Below are 20,331 nucleotides of genomic sequence, written 5' to 3'. Positions count from 1 at the left end.
ATTGAACATGGACATATTTGCCTAGTCTGTGGGAGTCACATGAATTACTGTTAAATGACACCCGTATCATATGAAGCAGCATGATATTTTGTATATAAATATAGTTTTTAAAGTAACTCATTTAGAAAAATTTAAGTATTTTTTGAGTTTTCTGTAATCACCTGAAACATTGTATGATTACGGCTTAATTTTGCTAATAATGGAAATGGGTGCCGAGCTAGTTATGAAATAAGAAAATTATTTAAAAACAGATCTTTTCAAACGAGTCTGTATGGCTTTAACAAAAGAAATGAAAAAATATCACATTTTAAAGAATTACATCTGTAAACACTATACAGGAAAGGAAATTGCCACGAAAGTGTGTCCAGTCTATCAGATGTCATAGACATCAAATTTAAACTCAAAGCCTTTCCCTTCCATCTGTCTTAGTCAGGTAGAATCCTACAAATATCACCTTTCTCAAATTCTGACATTGGGAACATTAGGCCACACAAAAAAATCTGCTTCCACCTTGGAATGCCATTTCCTCATAAGTGTAATTCCATCATCAGTGGTAACACGTCCAACACTATTTTACACTTCTCTTTTAAGGAAACTTCACTAAAACATGGAGCTGATGTGTCAAAGAATAGGGAAGGCGCTGTTCAAAGTCACTCCTTGAAATACAAGACTTCATTTTTTTTAAGTCAAAAAGGAATAAATTTAACATTTTATGCTTTCTGTAATCGTTCATTCCAGTGTTAACCTTGCCCATAAAAACTCGTTTCAAATTCTAAACTTAAAAATACTTCTAATAATAGGCAAATGTTTTTGCGGTTGTGAAGGAACTTACGTTTCCAAAAAATTATTTTATTTTCTGGCGTTGTTATAAAATGTTATTTCATATCGACTGTCATATCATCTGGAAGTATCGATTATTGGCAATATTTAACGACTCTGGCCTTAGTTCCATATTTACACACTAGAGTTCAGCATTTATTTATAAAAGCCGCTAAGTTGCTGTTCAAAGTCACCCCGCTCTACTAGTCACCACTGCAGCAGAAAGGGAATGTGTTGTGTGATACTTCAAACAATGCACTGTCCACACTCTCAGAATACACTGAGACTTGCGAGGCACTTGATAAGGCATTTCCAGAACTGATACCTAGGAACATTAATTACAGCCTCCGGGCTGAGAGACCGTGGTCGGACCGTACAAAGTCTTCGTCGTAACCATTCTTTGCCAGCTGCGGACAACATCTTCAAAGGTGAGTCAACGACGGGCTGCTGGGCCGTGGGGGTCACGTTTATATAGAGCGCACAGAGAGCACAATCACTTGGACTGTCGACAGTGAAACTATTTGTGACTACACCATTACTCTCGGTCAAAGGTAATAGATTGTAACATCGTTCCTACAGCCATATCTTATCTAACTTTAAACCTTCTTGTCTTCTCTTATAATTATTATAATGTTTATAAATCTCTATGGCTTTTCTGTACGTACGTGCATAATAGTGCGATGCCTCAGGTAGCACGCATGTGTCACTAAATTTTATTTCGTGGTCGCCGTCTTCAAACATGTTCCGCTACAGCCGACTTGTTGGTGTCCCCCAAAACGACAGTTCCTTGTATGTTCAGAGGCGGTTATGAACACTTGTTTTCATTTCTCCAATGTAAACCTTACCACAACTACATAAAGAACACTGTCTTCAGGCCACGAGTGGCCTACCGGGACCATCCGACCGCCGTGTCATCCTCGGTGGAAGATGCAGATATGAGGGGCGTGGGGTCAGCACACTGCTCTCCCGGTCGTTATGATGGTATTCTGGACCGAAGCCGCTACTATTCGGTCGAGTAGCTCCTCAATTGGCATAACGAGGCTGAGTGCACCCCGAAAAACGCCAACAGCGTATGGCGGACCAATTAAAGTGCCGACTACGCTCGACAGCGCATAACTTCGGTGATCTCACGGGAACAGGTGTAGCACAACTACACGGAATTTTATAAACCCTAGTGGTTGCAAAAGGGTGCCGTACGTCTTTCGCCGATCGTCAATATTCACTGATTTTCTGGTGGGTCTAAAGATGGTTGGAATTCGAAACTTGGCTTGAAGTTTTCCAATACGGTCCGTAATATTGTGCATAAATGTAAGAACTTTCCCAGCCAACGGTTGTTGATGTTGCATGCTTTTCGACACTGTTGTTCTGGGATCGAGTGAAAGCTGTTCGCAAATGATTTAGTTCGTCTCTGCCTGTACCGAAACTGTTTTTGAAGACGGTGATCATAAAATTTAGTGAGACAAGCGTGCTAGCACAGACATCGCATTATTATGCACGTAGCCTTAGAGAGTTATAAACACAATAAACACAAAAGAAGGCTTTAAGTTAGATAACATACGGCGGTCGACTTTGTACCAACGACGTGACAACCGATTACCTTTCATCGAGAGTAATGACGTTATTAAAGATCGTTTCACTGTCGACAGCACGTGAGTGGTGGTGCCCTCTATACGCTCTATATAAACATGACCTCCACGGCCCAGCCAGTCTCTGACTCACCTCTGAAGATGTTGACCGCAGCTGGGAACGAAACGTCAGGAGGAAGAATTTGCACTGTTCGACCACGGTCTCTTAATCCGGAAGTTTTAATTAATGAACACGCCGGCCGCGAAGGCCTACACGTTACGATTTCTAGGAACTTCCTGGCAGATTAAAACTGTGTGCCAGACTGAGATTCGAACTCGGGACCTTTGCCTCTCGCAGGCAAGTGCTCTACCGACTGAGCTATCCAAGCATGAATCAGAACCTGACCTCACAGCTTTACGTCCGTCAATTCGTGCTATACTATGTGATCAAAAGTATCCGGACACCACAAAAAACATACTTTTTCATATTAGGTGCATTATGCTGCCTCTTACTGCCAGGTACTCCATATCAGCGACCTCAGTAGTCTGTAGACATCGTGAGAGAGCAGAATGAGACGCTGCGCGGAACTCACGGACCGCGAACGTGGTCAGGTGATTAGGTATCACTTGTCATACGTCTGTACGCGAGATTTCCAAACTCATAAACATCCCTAGGTCCATTGTTTCCGATGTGATAGTGAAGTGGAAACGTGAAGGGACACGTACAGCAAAAAAGCGTACAGGCCGACCTCGTCTGTTGACTCACAGATACTGCCGACAGTTGAATAGGGTGGTAATGTGTAATAGACAGCCATCTATCCGGACCATCCCACAGTAATTCCAAACTGAATCAGGGTTCACTGCAAGTACTAGGACAGATGGACGGGAGGTGAGAAAACTTGAATTTCATGGTCGAGCGGCTGCCCATAATCTTCAGATCACGCCGGTAAATGCCAAACGACGACTCGCTTGGTGTAAGCAGCATAAACATTGGACAGTGGAAAAACGTTTTGTGGAGTGACGGATCAAGGTACTCAATGTGACGATCCGATGGCAGGGTTTGGGTATGGCGAACGCCTGGTCAACGTCGTCTGACAGTGTGTGTAGTGCCAACAGTAAAATTCAGAGGCGGTGCTGTTACGGTGTGGTCGTGGTTTTCATGGAGGGGGTTTGCAGCCTTGTTGCACTATCACAGCACAGGCCAACATTGATGTTTTGAGCACTTTATTGGTTCCCACTGTCGAAGAGCAATTCGGGGATGGCGATTGCGTCTTTCAACACCACCTGTTCAAAATGCTCGGCCTGTGGCGGAGTTGTTACACGGCAACAACATCCCTGTAATGGACTGGCCTGCAGAGTCCTGACTCAGTGCTGCATACTATCTTTGGGATGTTTTGGAATGTAGACTTCGTGCCAGGCCTCACCGACCGACATCGATACCTCTCCTCAGTGCAGTACTCCGTGAAGAATGGGCTGCCATTCACCAAGAAACCTTCCAGCACCTGATTGAACGTATGCTTGTAAGGGTGGTAGCTGTCATCAAGGCTGAATGGACCAACACCATTTTGAATTCCTGCATTACCGCTGGACGGTGCCACTAACTTGTAAGTCATTTTCAGCCAGGTGTCCTGATACGATTACATAGTGTATGATGAAGTGCCGTGAGTTCTGCTTGGGTAGCTGAGTTGCTAGAGTACTTGCCCGCAAAAGGCAAATGTACCGAGTTCGAGTCTCGGTCCGGCACACTGTTTTAATATGGCAGGAGGTTCCTTATCAGCACACATTCAGACGCAGAATTAAAATTTCACTTCTCCTCTGCTTCTACTGCCATTTATTGTAGACACCTGCGGCACACAGTAAACCATTTTATACACAGTATAACAGTCCGACAAAGAACACACAGCAGTAAATATGTTTCGAGGTTTGTTGGTTGGAACTTAGCAGCATTGATGCTGTCGACTGGAAGGAATGCGAATGTATCTTTTCGCAGGTTACACAAACTTGCTTCTGACTGTTTGTCAGTCTGCTCCCGAAGAGCACGCCGGGAAAATGGATACCTAAGTCACTCCATGGGAGCTGTGATCTGGCTCATTGCGTCACGGTCACCACTTCTCGTGTAGATTGCACTCAACAAATATTTTTGTGCCCGCAGGAGAAAGTTGATTTAAATATCGTGAAAAGATCTCGCCGCAACGGAACATTCTTTGACTTTAAAACTCATCACAACGCTCTTATCTTATCCCTGATTATCGCTATTTTGCGATAGTAAAAAATGAAATGCCCTTCTTAAAATAATTTTCTGTCCTCCGTATGACATTTGTTAAGGAGGGCAGCGTGGAGGGTAAAAATCGTAGAGGGAGACCAAGAGATGAATACACTAAGCAGATTCAGAAGGATGTAGGTTGCAGTAGGTACTGGGAGATGAAGCAGCTTGCACAGGATAGAGTAGCATGGAGAGCTGCATCAGACCAGTCACTGGACAACAACAACAACAGTACCGCGCAGCAATAGTCCAGAAGAGAACAGACACACGCAGTGTAGATTTTGTGATGCTACTGTCATATTTATGTTAATTCCCTCCTAATTAGGAATAACGTTTGTTTGGCCGTGACGCATTGGACTGTAAAACGGTAACGCTCGTACGCGGTATTCGCTCCGTAATTACAATTACACGATGCACTTCACACAAAAATAGTGCAGGCAAGTTGCCATGCCTGAAATAATTAATTGGAATTTTAATATGAAGAGAGGAGGTGATACTAATTTCATTGAATTGTTTCTTAACTTTGAAATAACTGACTGTGGGACAGCAACATAACCAGTGGATCACACTGACTGAAGTACTTAAACCTAAATTCATTTATATTATCAGATATTAACTTGTATAACACGCTAGAATGAACAACATTTACATAAATAATATATATAGGAATTAATTGATTCGCCTGCACTGCACAGAGGTCACCATGCACGTTGTGGCGGATGCTCCATTAGTTGTGTGTGAAACATTTATTTCTTACAAATGAAATTTTTCAGTAAAATGTGAGGGAGAATAGTTAAACGTGATGCAAAATCTTTAATTGTACTACATGATACAGGCAGTTTAAGTGATGTTTTCAGTGTACCTTATTCACCATAGTTCCTATGTTGATTAATAACGAAGGTGGTGGCGCTTTACCATCTGAAATCAGTTTTGTTGAATATTTCACAGCCAGTTGATACGTACATTTGCAACACGAAGCCGGTTTACTATTTTGATAAATGAGTTGCATTGGTTGATTTCAGAACACATTCATTTCATCTTCTACGAGCTTCCTTTCATAACAGTCAAATCTGAAACTTCAGTCACATGTAATCTACTAGCACTGATGCTCTCACTACTTACGTAATGAAACACGTAAGACTAGTTGCAGTCATCAAACAGATAATTATTCAAATAAAAACATTCTAGAGAGAGAATGGTTTCACGAAACAAAAACATGGCTTTGCATAGTGGCTTCCAGAGAATGTGTCCACTCTTCGCACAACACATATAATAAAAAATACTAAAGTTCGTAGTTACGTCAGTGAGTCATTAATTCACCTCTGATGCAAATGCTACATAGTTACTCCCAGTTGTAATTGATTAAATACTTGGCTTATACCGCCGTCCACAAGATAGATTTTGATGTCAGTTTCACCGCTGCAAAACTGGCTTCTAATATTTGTAGACATGGAGCCAACATCTTCCATCACAACCGTGTACAGCTGTTACATAATCGTAGATTCCAAAAGTTGGAGTTTTCAACAGTTTGTCCAAGGCCTAGTTCTTGTCTGTTCAGAAACGTTCACATAAAACTCGTCACAAAGATAGGCTTCGTCTGATGAAAGGGCGGAATTGTATCTCGTTCTTTGCCCAGCGGCAAATCTCCTAACTTAATATTTATTTCTCTACGGCCAACACTCTCTAATTACATAAACTTTTGACTTCATTTGTTCGTTTTATATACAACATAGTTTAAGCAGTAAGCATCTTAAACATTGGCCACCTTATTCCCCTTATCTGAACACATGTGACTCCTTTTTGTGGCGCTGTGTCAAAGACAAGGTGTACAGCAATAACCCCAAAACCACTGCTGAGTTGAAAACAACCATTCAGGAGGAAGTCGACAGCATCGATGTTCCGACACTTCAGCAGATCGTGCAGAATTTCGCAATCCGTCTGCGCCACATCATCGCCAATGGTGGCAGGCATGTCGAGCGTGTCATAGCCAGTGCTGTTTTTCTGGGGAAACGCTGGGGGATGCGTACCCCTAAACTTTTTTGTCGACAAAGTAATTGTTTTACGATGTTGAGAACTTGGAAGAGTGCCAAAGATTTATTTCACGGATGTTAAGTTTTTATTTCATTTTGGTAATTGCAATACGAACGAGACCAGTGCAGTTTTTGGTGGGGAAAAGCGATGTCATTGACGGTTTCCAGCATTTCGAGGCTGCGGCAACCGTTCTCGACAACAGAATCACTGGCAGCCAGGTCGACAAGCATGTAATGCCATCTCTCGATAATAGTGGTCGATAGCAGTGCTAAACGGATATGCGTACGCTCAAAGCCGCAGATAGATGTCTCTGCGGTATTGCTGCCATGATCCCTCGCGATTCAATGCCCTCTTTGTTTTGTTGTTCTTTACTCGTTTGCGTTTGCCGTTGCGTTTGCCGTTGCGTTTGCTGTTTCATTTGAGGTGTATTATGGGTCAATTGAAGTGTACGATACCATTTTTTTATTGTTCAGGTGTTGATCGGAATCGCATGCGTCATTTGAGGTGATGTAAACTGATGTGTTCTCTTGTATGTTTCGGTGTTTCTCGGTATTGCCTGCTTCACCTGAGCTGTAAAGTCAACTGAAGAGTCGGAAACTTTTTTATTTTTTTTTAGTTAGACATGTTGATGACGTCATGGCTAAAAGCGGACGGGTGGTATCCCATGCTTCAGTTAAGTCTGTAGTGACGTTTACATCTTGAATAAAATGTGTGCGCGGAATAATTTGTAACTAATTTACGCTTTTTTAATACAGTTCATAATTGTCAACCTGTAGGTTAAGAAGAGTGGAGGGTCTATAACGCCATATCCCCATATATAACTTGGGTTTCGCTGGATGCCTCAGTGTCATGTGACCTTCCTGACAGGGAATGAATATTGAGCAGCTGAGACAACCCGCTATAGGTACGTGGTTTGATAACTGCTTATCTGGCTGGATGTCAGAAGATTTCTGGAAATCGAGACATATTGAATAAACTTCCTATCTACAGAATTTTTATTTGCTTAAGAACCATCAGTTTTTTGTCATCTTTACTCATAAGTTTGGTTTGATGCAGCTCTCCACACCAGCCAGCCCTGAAAGGGCGTAATAACATCGGAATAACAACTGAAACCTACATCCATTTAAAACTGCTTACTGTGTTCACACATTGGTCTCCCCCTACAGAGTCCGCAGTTCTTGGTCTAGTGCAGGGGTCTCCAAACTTTTTAGTCCGCGGGCAACATTGACTCCTCCACGAAGTCATAAGGGCCAAGATCTACCTAGTGGGATTAAAGCACCCTAGCACTCCACGGTCACCGTAATGTAAGGCTAAAGGAAAGATGAAATCGCAAAAATCTGAGGTTGTGGGAATAGTTAGCACTGAAACGAACTACGATTTTTAATTACATAATTTTGATTGGTGGACGTACCTGACCGAAATACTGGCGTATTTTATTCTGGCGAATTTCACCGACAAAAAAGTATGTGACTGCACATTCTTCACGAAAGCGTCCTGCAAAGTTAACGAAATCTCAAAATCATTGTTAGCAACACTATTAGTGCAAGAAGTAACGAAGGTAGAGTATGTCAAGGCATTTCAAGCGGTGCAACAATGAGTTCAGTTATGTAGTCTTGTAGCGAGTAGCAGAGCCAATGCCGCGGTGTATTGGTCGCGACAGGCCTCGAAACTCAGTTGCTGGCAGTGTAGGTACCACCTCAAATATTTGGCGGGCCGTATACCGGGGATGTCCGGCCAGCTGACGCGGGCCGTAGTTTTGATACCCCTGGTCTAGTGGCTAGCATTGCTGCCACTGGATCACTGGGTCCCATGTTCAGTTCCCGGCTGGATTGGGGCATTTCTCTGCCCGGGGACTGGATGTCTGTGTTATCATCATTCGTGACAGTGGCTAGAGTGTACTGTGTAAAAATTGGAACGTCGTACGGGCGCTGATGATCGCACAATTAAGTGGCCCACAAACCAATCACCACCCCTCTACAATTTTTGCCTCCCAAACGTCCCTCCATTACCAAATTGACCATTGATTGATTCCTCAGGATGCATTCTACCAACCGATGCCTTCGTTTAGTGCAGTAGTGCCATCAGTGTTTCTCACCAGTTGAGTACGGCCCCTCTTCTTTTGTTTATCGAGCTATCCTTTTAATCTTAAGAATTCTTCTGTAACACCACAATTCAAAAGCTACTAATCTCTTATTGCTTCAAGGTGTCATGTTTGTCGTCCGCCTTTCACTTCTGTACAAGGCTGTTCTCCAAATACCTATTTGAAAGACTTACTAACGAATTTATATTATCAGCAAATCCTCTTTACTAGTAATGCTCCTGTTGCTGTAGCCAGTCTGCTCTTTACTTCATCTCTAAATCAACCACCGACTGAGGTGGCGCTGTGTCTTGAAAGGAGGATATAAGATGAACATCAACAAAAGCAAAACTAGGGTAATGGAATGTAGTCGAATTTAGTCGGGTGATGCTGAGGGAATTAGATTAGAAAAAGAGAAGTAGTTTCTGAAAGTATTTGTGTGTAGCCATGTATGGAAGTGAAACATGGACGATAAATAGTTTAGACAAGAAGAGAATAGAAGCTTTCGAAATTTGGTGCTACAGGAAAATGCTGAAGATTAGGTGGGTAGATCACATAACTAATGAGGAGGTACTGAATAGAATCGGGGGAGAAGAGAAGTTTGTTGCACAACTTGACTAGGAGGCGGCACAGGTTGGTAGGGCATATTCTGAAGCATCAAGGGATCTCCAATTTAGTACTGTAGGGCAAGCGTGGAGGGTAAATATCGTAGAGGGAGACCAAGCAGATTGAGAAGGATGTAGGCTGCAGTAGGTACTGGGAGATGAAGCAGCTTGCACAGGATAGAGTAGCATGGAGAGCTGCATCAAACCAGTCTTTGGACCACAACAAATACAGTACAAGAGTGTTTGTACATGATTACGTTCATTAGCTGACACAAACAGAAAGCTGTCGTATCATGGTATAGACACAGTTGTTACGGTACGATCAAAGATGTTACGGACGTTATCTGTGGATGGCCGATAACATTAAATAAGCCACTGGCATATTATGAGACAAAGTCCAAACTACAAAAGATTGTCGGGCCTTTGAATGAGGTGTGCCAGGCAGGCTATAAAATGAAAAAATTCTGATGGAGTAACAAATATATTAGAAAACTTCCTGGCAGATTAAAACTGTGTGCCCGACCGAGACTCGAACTCGGGACCTTTGCCTTTCGCGGGCAAGTGCTCTACCAACTGAGCTACCGAAGGAGTGCTAGTTCTGCAAGTTTCGCAGAAGAGCTTCTGTAAAGTTTGGAAGGTAGGAGACGGATACTGGCAGAAGTAAAGCTGTGAGTACCGGACGTGAGTCGTGCTTCGGTAGCTCAGTTGGTAGAGCACTTGCCCGCGAAAGGCAAAGGTCCCGAGTTCGAGTCTCGGTCGGGCACACAGTTTTAATCTGCCAGGAAGTTTCATATCAGCGCACACTCCGCTGCAGAGTGAAAATCTCATTCTGGAAATATATTAGAATCAGTAATGACACAATGTCTTGAAATTCCCGTTACAAACTTCCGTAACTTACAGGGGAATGAGTACGTAATGTTTTGAGGAGGAACCCATGCCAGGAAACGTACAGTTTGAAAACATGTTGGTAAAAATGTTGGTCTGATGACGTAGGCTTTCCCGGCGTAATAAGTCATGAAAGTCTCTTCGGGTTTGCTGCCGGATCCCTTAAATCAACTTGACTCGATATTTCGGCCATCCAGCTGATCGCCATCTTCAGAAAAATGCTGCTTCTGCTGATGAGTCCCGCTGAGAACTGACGCCAGGTTGCAAATCGACGTCCTATATAGGACACCGTTCTGTACACGGCGCATGCGCCGGCCATCACGATTTCTGTCTTCCAAAACAGGGAGGTGGCGCCTCCCTTAGTGAAACACTGCTGGCAACGATACATCACAATCAAGGCCGCACGTTCAATTTTGATGCGAGATAATACAGGATTTCGCGTTTTGCTGAGAGGAAACCCATTGTTTCTGTTGATTAAATTATCAGCCAACCTAATTTCAATCGCCTCTTTATAGACACTTCCAAAAACCGGAAATTTTGGCAATCACAACAGTTTCCTCAAATTTCATTTTGTGTCGCTCATTTAGGCAGTGTTCATCTACCGCCGATTTTTTCCGACTGTTGTAGCCTCGTATGACGGCGATGTTACACCTGTCATGCACTGTGCGAATAGAACGGCAAAGGTGAGGCACTCAAAATGAAATTTGAGGAAACTGTTGTGGTTGCCAACATTTCCGGTTTTTGGAACAGTGTCTATAAAGAGGCGATTGAAATTAGGTTGGCTGATAATTTAACCAACAGAGAATGGGTTTCCTCTTAGCAAGACGTGGAATCCTGTATTATCTCGCATCAAAACTGAGCGTGCGGCCTTGATTGCGATATATCGTTGCCAGTAGTGTTTCACTAAGGGAGGCGCCATCTCCCTGTTTTGGAAGGCAAAAACCGTGATAGGTGGCACATGCGCCGTGCACTCAACGGTGGCCTATATAGGACGTCGATTTGTAATCTGGAGTCAGTTCTCAGCGGGACTCATCAGCAGAAGCAGCATTTCCTGAAGATGGCGACCAGTTGGACCGCCGAAATATCGAGTCAAGTTGATTTTAGGATCCGGCAGCAAACCCGAAGAGACTTTCATGTTGAAGGTGGTATGGAAATAACTCCTAGTCATGCAGAAAATACCAGATACATTGATGTTAATTAAGGCGACGAGCACCTCTTTCATTACCGTAAGCTACGTTATCCAGAAGAATCATGTCGGTGTATTGTGCAAACGTGTACTCAACCATGTTGCTCCGACATCCACGGACACGTGAATGACGCTCGAGCCGGGTCAGAGAGCTGGAATACACGTCAATTGCATCAGGCGATTCGACGTAAACATCCTTCACCATGCCTACCCTGTTGCTTACCCACTGTAACGTAGAAAATTGTTACGGCTTGTCAGCTTGCATTGACAACGTAGCTTGCCGTGTAGCCGGGAGAAGCGGTGTTGATTCTCACGCTCGCGCAGCTGCTGGGCCGGGAGAGCGGTGTACATCGTTACCGGTGCGTGCAATACTTTACACCAGGGCTTCCCAATGTATGGTCCGCCGACCCCTTGGGGGTCCGCCGTTTCTTTCTAGGGGGTCCGCTGCAAAATTTCACGAAATCGTGTAAAATGAGTAAAATTATTGAATAAAAATGTGAAATTCAAATTCATCACTTTTTTTTTCGTGTGAAAAACATGTGTACTTTTACTTCAGGTCGTATTCCCAAGCAGCCTCTGCGGTTCCAAAGTGAGAACGCATACACAGTTTAGTGCCGAAGAATGCGGCTTCTCTGATCTACTGTTTCGCATGAATACGGGAGTCGTTTGTGCGCCGGCTCACGGCACTAGATGCACTGAAACCTTTTACGCATGCGCGGAGCTAGCTTGGTCGACCAATCACAGCGCTCGCTGGCACGTATGCTGCCGTTAAACTAGTTGTCAGTGAACTACCTATTTCGTAAGTCGATTTTTGACCAGTTTATTACTTATAACATGGACCGGTGGCTGAAGTCAGGATCATTGAAGGGTGCAGTTTCTCCATCGCCTTCACAACAAGGAGTTTCCAGTTGAAATGAATGAGGGAGGGAGGACGACGAAACGAAGAACAATCACAAGAAGCTCCACAGCCGCATTTATTATGTGAAAACGCTGCAAGTACTCCATTGGTTGCAATATCCTGTGGAAGTGGGATAACCAAGAAGCGTAAGTACACCGAAAGCTATTTAGAAGCTAGGAGGGTAAAGCTCAGTGTGTAATTTGTGCGCCTGTCCTTCCGAACAGTTCAATGGTTCCTATTAAATTGCGCCGTCATTTTGAAGGTACTCACCCGGGATTCCCGGCTAAAGACATCGATTTATTTAAATAGAAGAGTGCTGAACCAGCTGCTTCTCAGCATTGCATGAAAACTCTTGCAAAAACAATTAATGTAAATTTATTAAAAGCTTCTTTCTTGGTTAGTTATCGAGTAGGAAAAACAAGCAAAGCTCATATCATTGCAGAAAATCTCATAATTGGATCGTTAATTTCAAGTTTTCATTCATCTCTAAACCAAAGACTATTGATACTTCGGGAGAGGGGGGGAGGGGTCATTCGGAACATGGCACTTGCATTAAGAAGCTTTCAGTTCCCCTGGGTTTCGCTCTGAAATTTAAAGTTACTGTACTCTTGACTGACTAGGGGTCCGCCGGTTGGGAAGCCCTACTTTACACATACTCTCCATAAATTTGAAGAATTACTAATAAATATTAATCCATTGTTTCATACTTCTGTAGCAAATTCTGTGGATAACAGAACCATGCCGTTAGAATTCCAAGTCAATTACTTCAATACTTTCGAAGACATAAATTTTTACCTAAAACACACAACTGTGCTATCATCGTGAAACCGAGTTAGGGACTGTAATGTATTTACCAGGGTAATCCTAAAAGTAAGGGCTCCTATTTTTTTATAAGTACATAGACCTGTTTATTTCTACAATAGTTTACAGCTTGAACATTTAGCTATTTTTCGACACAATCACCATTTCTGTCGATGCATTTTTGTAGACGCCGTGGCAGTCTTTGTAAGTTATGAACCTCTTCTTTCACCTCGTCGTCGGAGCTGAATCGCTGGGACCACAATACCACAATCAACGCTGACAGTACTGTGAGGCTCTGAAAAAACTGAAACTGGCAATTCGGAACCAGAGAAGAGGAATGTTGAGCAAGAGCGTACACGTTCTCCATGACAATGCTCGCCCACACATCGATCGGCAAACCATTGCTCTCCTGCAACAGTTTCAGTGGAACGTAATCACCCACCCACCCACCCTATTGTCCTGACTTGGCGCCCAGTGAATGCCTGCCAATTAAGAATTATCTCCACTGGCGCCACTGCGAGTTATCTCGTAGGAAACGAGTTTCTGCATAAAGCCAGATATGAAAACATTCGTAGCAAATGTGTGATTGACAGGTTTTGGGTCAAGAACAGCTATATTAAGTCATCTGAACGGCGTGAAACGGGATTCTCATTTTCCCACTTGGAATAAAGAGAAAAGTGCACACACACAATTCATACATATATTTTGGTTTCAAACAAAAAGTACTCTGTGTGTCACTAATGAAAATGGAAACAAAGGTTTTTTAATTAGTAAGATGTCTTAATGTAGAGGTTCCCAAATTTGATGTCCTGGTCCAGTATTTTCTTTTTTGCTTCCCTTCCTGAACCACTGAATTCTTTTTTTACTTCACTGTAGATCGTTTAATAGAGCTACCGCCGCCACCGCTAGTTCTTCTGCCTGTCCACATTGATGCTAACACTTGAGAGAATACAGTCTACAGAGGAGATACACGGCTGAAGTGCGTGAACGCTGTGCGAGTAAACGTTGTCAGTCCTACTGCGTTGCCACTTCTCCCTCACAGCCCGCGGGGGAGAACTTAAAAGTGATTTTACATTACACACGCACTGATTTTCATATACAGGGTGATCCAAAAGTCAGGAAACACACTCATAAAATTCAAATGGAATAGCAAACAAGGAAACAGTCCCTACATACGAGGAACGGGAAGGGGGAAACTTTACAGCCTATGTCACCAACATGGCGGCCATCTAGAAAGCCGCCATTTTGAATTCAACTCCAAAATTTTAAATGGCAAAGTGGTCATGTGACATATCATAGAATTTCACCAGAAAATAAATGCCGTTATTATTTTAAACATATATTTATTTATTCTCAGGTTACAGCCAGTTACATATGGCAGCCTGTACAGTACTGGTAATTAGCAAAGAATATGGAATTAAATTCAACTTAGTAGTGTAACAACACTTTGCCACACAACTATAGTGCAGAAATTGTTAGATATAATCACGTTGGCGACAATGATAGAATGACCACAGCTCACACATCAACATTTCTATGTATTCAGGCTTCAGCTTTTAACAATAAAATAATTAGTTTCATAGTTATTTTACCTTAGATGTCTTCCTTTAGTGAGAAGTATGGAGCTGTTTATTTTTGACTATGATCTCCAAATTCGGTTCAAAAGGAGTTACCTTTATGCTTAGCACTGGTTCAACTTAAATCTGTTTATATAGGCCTATTTATTTCTTCAGGAACACCAATTTTAAACACCGTGAATCATACTTACGAATCGAATCTAAAGGAATTAGAAATTTCATCGATTGTTCTGCTAAAGCGAGATCTATTGGCGTCAAGATATCCAAAAATGTCAGCACAGTTAATAAGTCGGTATTTGAATCTGACAAAAGATTTCTGAATTGACTGATAATGGTACCTTATCTGTTCGGTTGCTGTTGATTGAAGGAAAATATTTCAGATTAGTCTCCACTATCCTCAAATGCTGCTTGATAAGAGTTCCTGTAACGTGCGAGTATGAACATGTATTGTACTCTTTCAAATTATCTTAGCTTTATGAGCCTCACTGTTAGGCCAAATGCAGATCGATCGTCGTTAAAGTAGTATCTTAACGACGCGCAGTTTCACTATTAACTAGAATGTGTACAACTTCTATGTAACACACAACTGTTACGATAACCTTCAGAAACAAAGGCTTTTTGATTTGCTATTACTAAAAGTCATTATTTAATAACGTACGTAACTGTAAACTGTCAATTACGACAGAGATATATTTGTGCGACCTGGTATTTTATTTTTGTGTCCCGTTGCCGAGTCACGACCCTTCAGTTGGGGAACGCTGTCTTAAAGCACTCTTCCACGCCCGCACTTTGTGCTTCTTCACAAATTTGACAAAAAAGACAGGAAATAATTCGTAAAAGTCGATTAACGGTAGGGTCATAGACTTACACAACTCATCTGGAAAATGTACTTCCTCTTTCTGCTCCATTTCTTTAACGTGTAAGGCGATACTGTGCATCTGAGCTAAACTTTCCACTTTTAATCCAACTACGAAATAATGCGCAGGCTCCAGTTTTTCGTCAATAATTGTTTTAAAAAAAATTCGGAGATGACGAATCAAACTGTATGAACCGCATATTCTGGGAGCATTTCACTTATTTTGGCTGTGGCTGTCAACTTATTAAAACTATCTAAATTAAAGTCTTAGAGAATGTATGTTTATCTTACACGACTGGACAAAGATAATTTCTGTCCTTCGAAGTTGCTCGCTTCAACACTTACAAAACCAGAAAAAAAGAAAATCAGAAGCATATATATTCACCGGAACAATTGTATTACATAAAGTCAATAAGTAAAAAGGCGGTCTGCTAGACCCTACATAGTAATTACGTTTCTTGAGACATCCATACGTAGTAGTTGTGGTCTTCAGTCAGGAGACTCGTTTGATGTAGCTGTCCATGCTACTCTATCCTGTACAAGCTTAATCCCAGTACATGCTGCAACCTACATCCTTCTGAATCTGGTTAGTATATTCATCTCTCGGTCTCCCTCTAAGATTTTCACCCTCCACACTGCCCTCCAATGCTAAATTTGTGATCCTTTGATGCCTCACAACATTCCCTACCAACCAATCCCTTTTTCTAGTCAAGTTGTGCCACAAATTTCTCTTCTCCCCAGTTCTGTTCAATACCTCATTAGTTACATGATCTACCCATCCAATCTTCAGTATTCTTCTGTAGCACCACATTTCGAAAGCTTCTGTTCTCTCCTTGTCCAAACTATTTATCGTCCACGTTTCAATTCCATACATGACTACACTCCATATAAATACTTTCAGAAACGACTTCCTAATACATAAATCTATATTCGATGTTAACAAATTTCTCTTCTTCAGAAACGCTTTCCTTGCCATTGGCAGTCTACATTTTATATCCTCTCTACTTCGCCCATCATCAGTTATTTTGCTCCCCAAATAGCAAAACTCAATTACTACTTTAGGTATCTCATTTCCTAATCTAATTCCCTCAGCATCACCCGACTTCCTTCGACTACATTCCATTATCTTCGTTTTGATTTTGTTGACGTTCATCTTATATCCTCCTTTCAAGACACTGTCCATTCCGTTCAACTGCTCTTCAAAGTTCTTAGCTGTTTCTGAGAGAATTAAGTCATCACCGAACCTCAAAGTTTTTATTTCTACTCCGAATATTTCTTTTGTTTCCTTTACTGTCTGCTCAATATACAGATTGAATAATATCGAGGACAGGCTACAAACATGTTTCACTCTCTTCCGCCGGCCGCGGTGGTCTCGCGGTTAAGGCGCTCAGTCCGGAACCGCGCGACTGCTACAGTCGCAGGTTCGCATCCTGCCTCGGGCATGGATGTGTGTGATGTCCTTAGGTTAGTTAGGTTTAAGTAGTTCTAAGTTCTAGGGGACTGATGACTACAGTGTTAAGTCCCATAGTGCTCAGAACCATTTGAACCATTTTTTGAATCACTCTTCCCAACCACTGCTTCCCTCTCATGCCCCTCGACTCTTCTAATTGCTATCTGGTTTCTGTAAAAATTGTAAATAGCCTTTCGCTCTCTGTATTTTATCCCTGACACCTTCAGAACTTGAAAGAGTATTCCAGTCAACATTGTCTAAAGCTTTCTCTTAAGTCTACAGATGCTTGGAACGCAGGTTTGTCTTTCCTTAATCTAAGATACGTCGTAGGGTCAGTATTGCCTTCTGTGTTCCAATATTTCTACGGAATCCAAATTAATCTTCCCCAAGGTCGGCTTCCCAGTTTTTCCATTCGTCTGTAAAGAATTCGCATTAGTATTTTGCAGATGCGACTTAATAAATTGATAGTTCGGTAATTTTCCCATCTGTCAACACCTGTTTTCTTTGGGATTGGAATTATTATATTCTTCTTGATGTATAAGGGTATTTCGCCTGTCTCATACATCTCGCTCACTAGATGGTAGTTTTGTCAGCACTGGCTCTCCCAAGGCCGTCAGTAGTTCTAACGGAATGTTGCCTGCTCCCGGGGCCTTGTTTCAACTTAGGTCTGTCAGTGATCTGTCAAACTCTTCACGCAGTATCATATCTCCTATTTCATCTACATGCTCTTCCATGTCCATAATATTGCCCTCAAGTGCATCGCCCTTGTATAGACTATTATATACTCCTACCTTTCTGCTTTCCCTTCTTTGCTTAGAACTGGCTTTCCATCTGAGCTCTTGATATTCATGCAAGTGGTTCTCTTTCCTCCAAAGGTCTCTTTAATTTTCCTGTAGGCAGTATCTATCTTACGCCTGCTGAGATATGCCTCTACATTCTTATATTTGTACTCTAACCATCCTTGCTTAGCTATTTTGGACTTACTATCAATCTCATTTTTGAGATGTTTGTCTTCCTTTTTGTCTGCTTCATTTATTACATTTTGTATTTTCTCCTTTCATCAATTAACTTCAATATTTATCCTGTTACCCAAGGATTTCTACTAGCCCTCGTCTTTTTACCTACTTGATTCTCTTCTGCCTTTACTATTTCATCCCTCAAATCTACCCATTCTTCTTCTACTGGATTTCTTTCCCCCATTCCTGTCAGTTGTTCCCTAATGCTCTCCCTGAATCTCTGTACAACCTCTGGTTTAGTCGGTTCATCCAGGTCCCATCTCCTTGAATTCCCACCTTTCTGCAGTTTCTTCAGTTTTAATCTGCAGTTCATAACGAATAGATAGTGGTGTCCCTGGAAATGTCTTACAATTTAAAAACTGGTTCCTAAATCTGTCTCACCATTATATAATCAATCTGAAACCTTCCAGTATCTCCAGGCTTCTTCCATGTATACAACCTTCTTTCATGATTCTTAAACCAAGTGTTAGCTATGATTAAGTTGTGCTCTACCAGGCGGCACTCTTTTCTTACCCCATTCCACATTCACCTACCACGTTTCCTTCTCTTCCTTTTCCTATTATCGAATTCCAGTCACCCTAGACTATTAAATTTTCATCTCCCTTCACTACGTGAATAATTTTTTATCTCCTCATACATTTCATTAATTTCTTCATCTGCAGAGCTAGTTGGCATATAAACTTGTACTACTGTAGTAGGTGTGGACTTCGTGTCTATCTTAGCCACAATAATGCGTTCACGATGCTGTTTGTAGGAGCTTACCCGCACTCCTATTTTTTAATTCATTATTAAACCTACTCCTCCGTCACCCCTATTTGATTCTGTGTTTATAACCCGTGGTCCAGGGGTAGCGTCTTTGATTCAAAACGTCTTCGGTCCCGGGTTCGATGCCCGCCATTGCCTAAATTTTGATCATCAGCATTGGCGGCCGAAGACTTGTCTGTGTTAGAAGAAGAAACAGGAGTCGATTTAGAAGAGATAGGGGATCCAGTATTAGAATCGGAATTTAAAAGAGCTTTGGAAGACTTACGGTCAAATAAGGCAGAAGGGATAGATAACATTCCATCAGAATTTCTAAAATCATTTCTAAAATTTCTGAACTCATCCACAAGTGCTTAGAGTCTGAGTCGTGGCTGTACAAAATGCGAAGCCATTGTTGTCAATGTGCTTGCTCCACGCTGTCGAGATGATGAATTTGCGAGGTGCCGGGGCTAGCAGTGTATTTAACACTGAATTCTTCTAGAATTTTCATATGTAAATGATGCTCTAAGCCCCCCCCCCCCCCCCCTTACTCTAATTCGGACTTTTGCTGTTGCACATGGATTAAGAAGAAACGCGAACTGACTGTAATCGACCCTGCAAGTGGAGTAGAAAAGATTTTGGCACTTGCAATAATGTAATTTGTTCGAAATAAAGTTTCAGTAACGTAGTGAGAAATGAAAGGTTTGATCAACCGATTAACAGAATGAAAGTTCTCTCCAAAATAATAAACTCAAAATAATAAACAAAGCACATGAAACATTTACATCAAATTGGATACTCAAATGCTGTGAAGGTGAAGTTATCCGTAAACTAGATTGTGATATTTATGACGAAGCAGTATGTGGAGCCAATTCCTTGCAACTTGAATCTTAAGGGAAACACACAGCCAACCCAACATTAATTGCTGCTTCAGTAGTGAGAACTCTGACAATGAACACCCAAGACAGAACAAAGTTAGAAAAGACGAAGAGGCGCGCTGTGCTGAGCTCTGATTATCACCTAGCAAAATTCCCTAAGCTGCCGGTGCTGCGGACATACATTACCAAGCTGTCTTCTTAACTTCAAGAACACGATCTGGCGTACCAGAAGCGATGGCTGGTTGCTTCGACGTCCCGTCGTGGTGGTGATAATGTCGAGAGTATAGCCCGAAACAAATTATCCTGGTCTGGTTGCTCCAGACTAAAGACTTCCTATCAATACAAATGCGCCTCTGAGGGAGACGAAAATGCTCGCCACACATTCACTGACGGTACAGTGATTCAAAATTGCTAAGGCTTTCGTGGCCTCTTGTTGACAAACTGCCTATTGGCTTCTGTCTCGGGTTCTTCGGCCGACGTTCGTCTAATGATTTTTCTGACGTTTCGCCAGCACGAGTGGCTGGCATTGTCAAAGCTTCACCCTCCATTGCCGGTTCACCACTGGCAATGGAGGGTGAAGCTTTGACAATGCCAGCCACTCGTGCTGGCGAAACGTCAGAAAAGTCATTAGACGAACGTCGGCCGAAGAACCCGAGACAGAAGCCAATAGGCAGTTTGTGGTA

General features: G+C 42.2%; 1 protein-coding gene across 3 annotated transcripts in view; it reads left to right on the top strand.

Moving 5' to 3' along the window:
- Nucleotides 1-20,331, top strand: part of LOC126292280 (pyruvate carboxylase, mitochondrial) — a 358,087-nt gene that overhangs the window by 77,780 nt on the left and 259,976 nt on the right. The window lies entirely within an intron of this gene.

This window comes from Schistocerca gregaria, chromosome 9 (assembly GCF_023897955.1).
Source record: "Schistocerca gregaria isolate iqSchGreg1 chromosome 9, iqSchGreg1.2, whole genome shotgun sequence".
NCBI lineage: Eukaryota > Metazoa > Arthropoda > Insecta > Orthoptera > Acrididae > Schistocerca > Schistocerca gregaria.
This window is presented reverse-complemented; position numbering and strand designations above follow the sequence as displayed.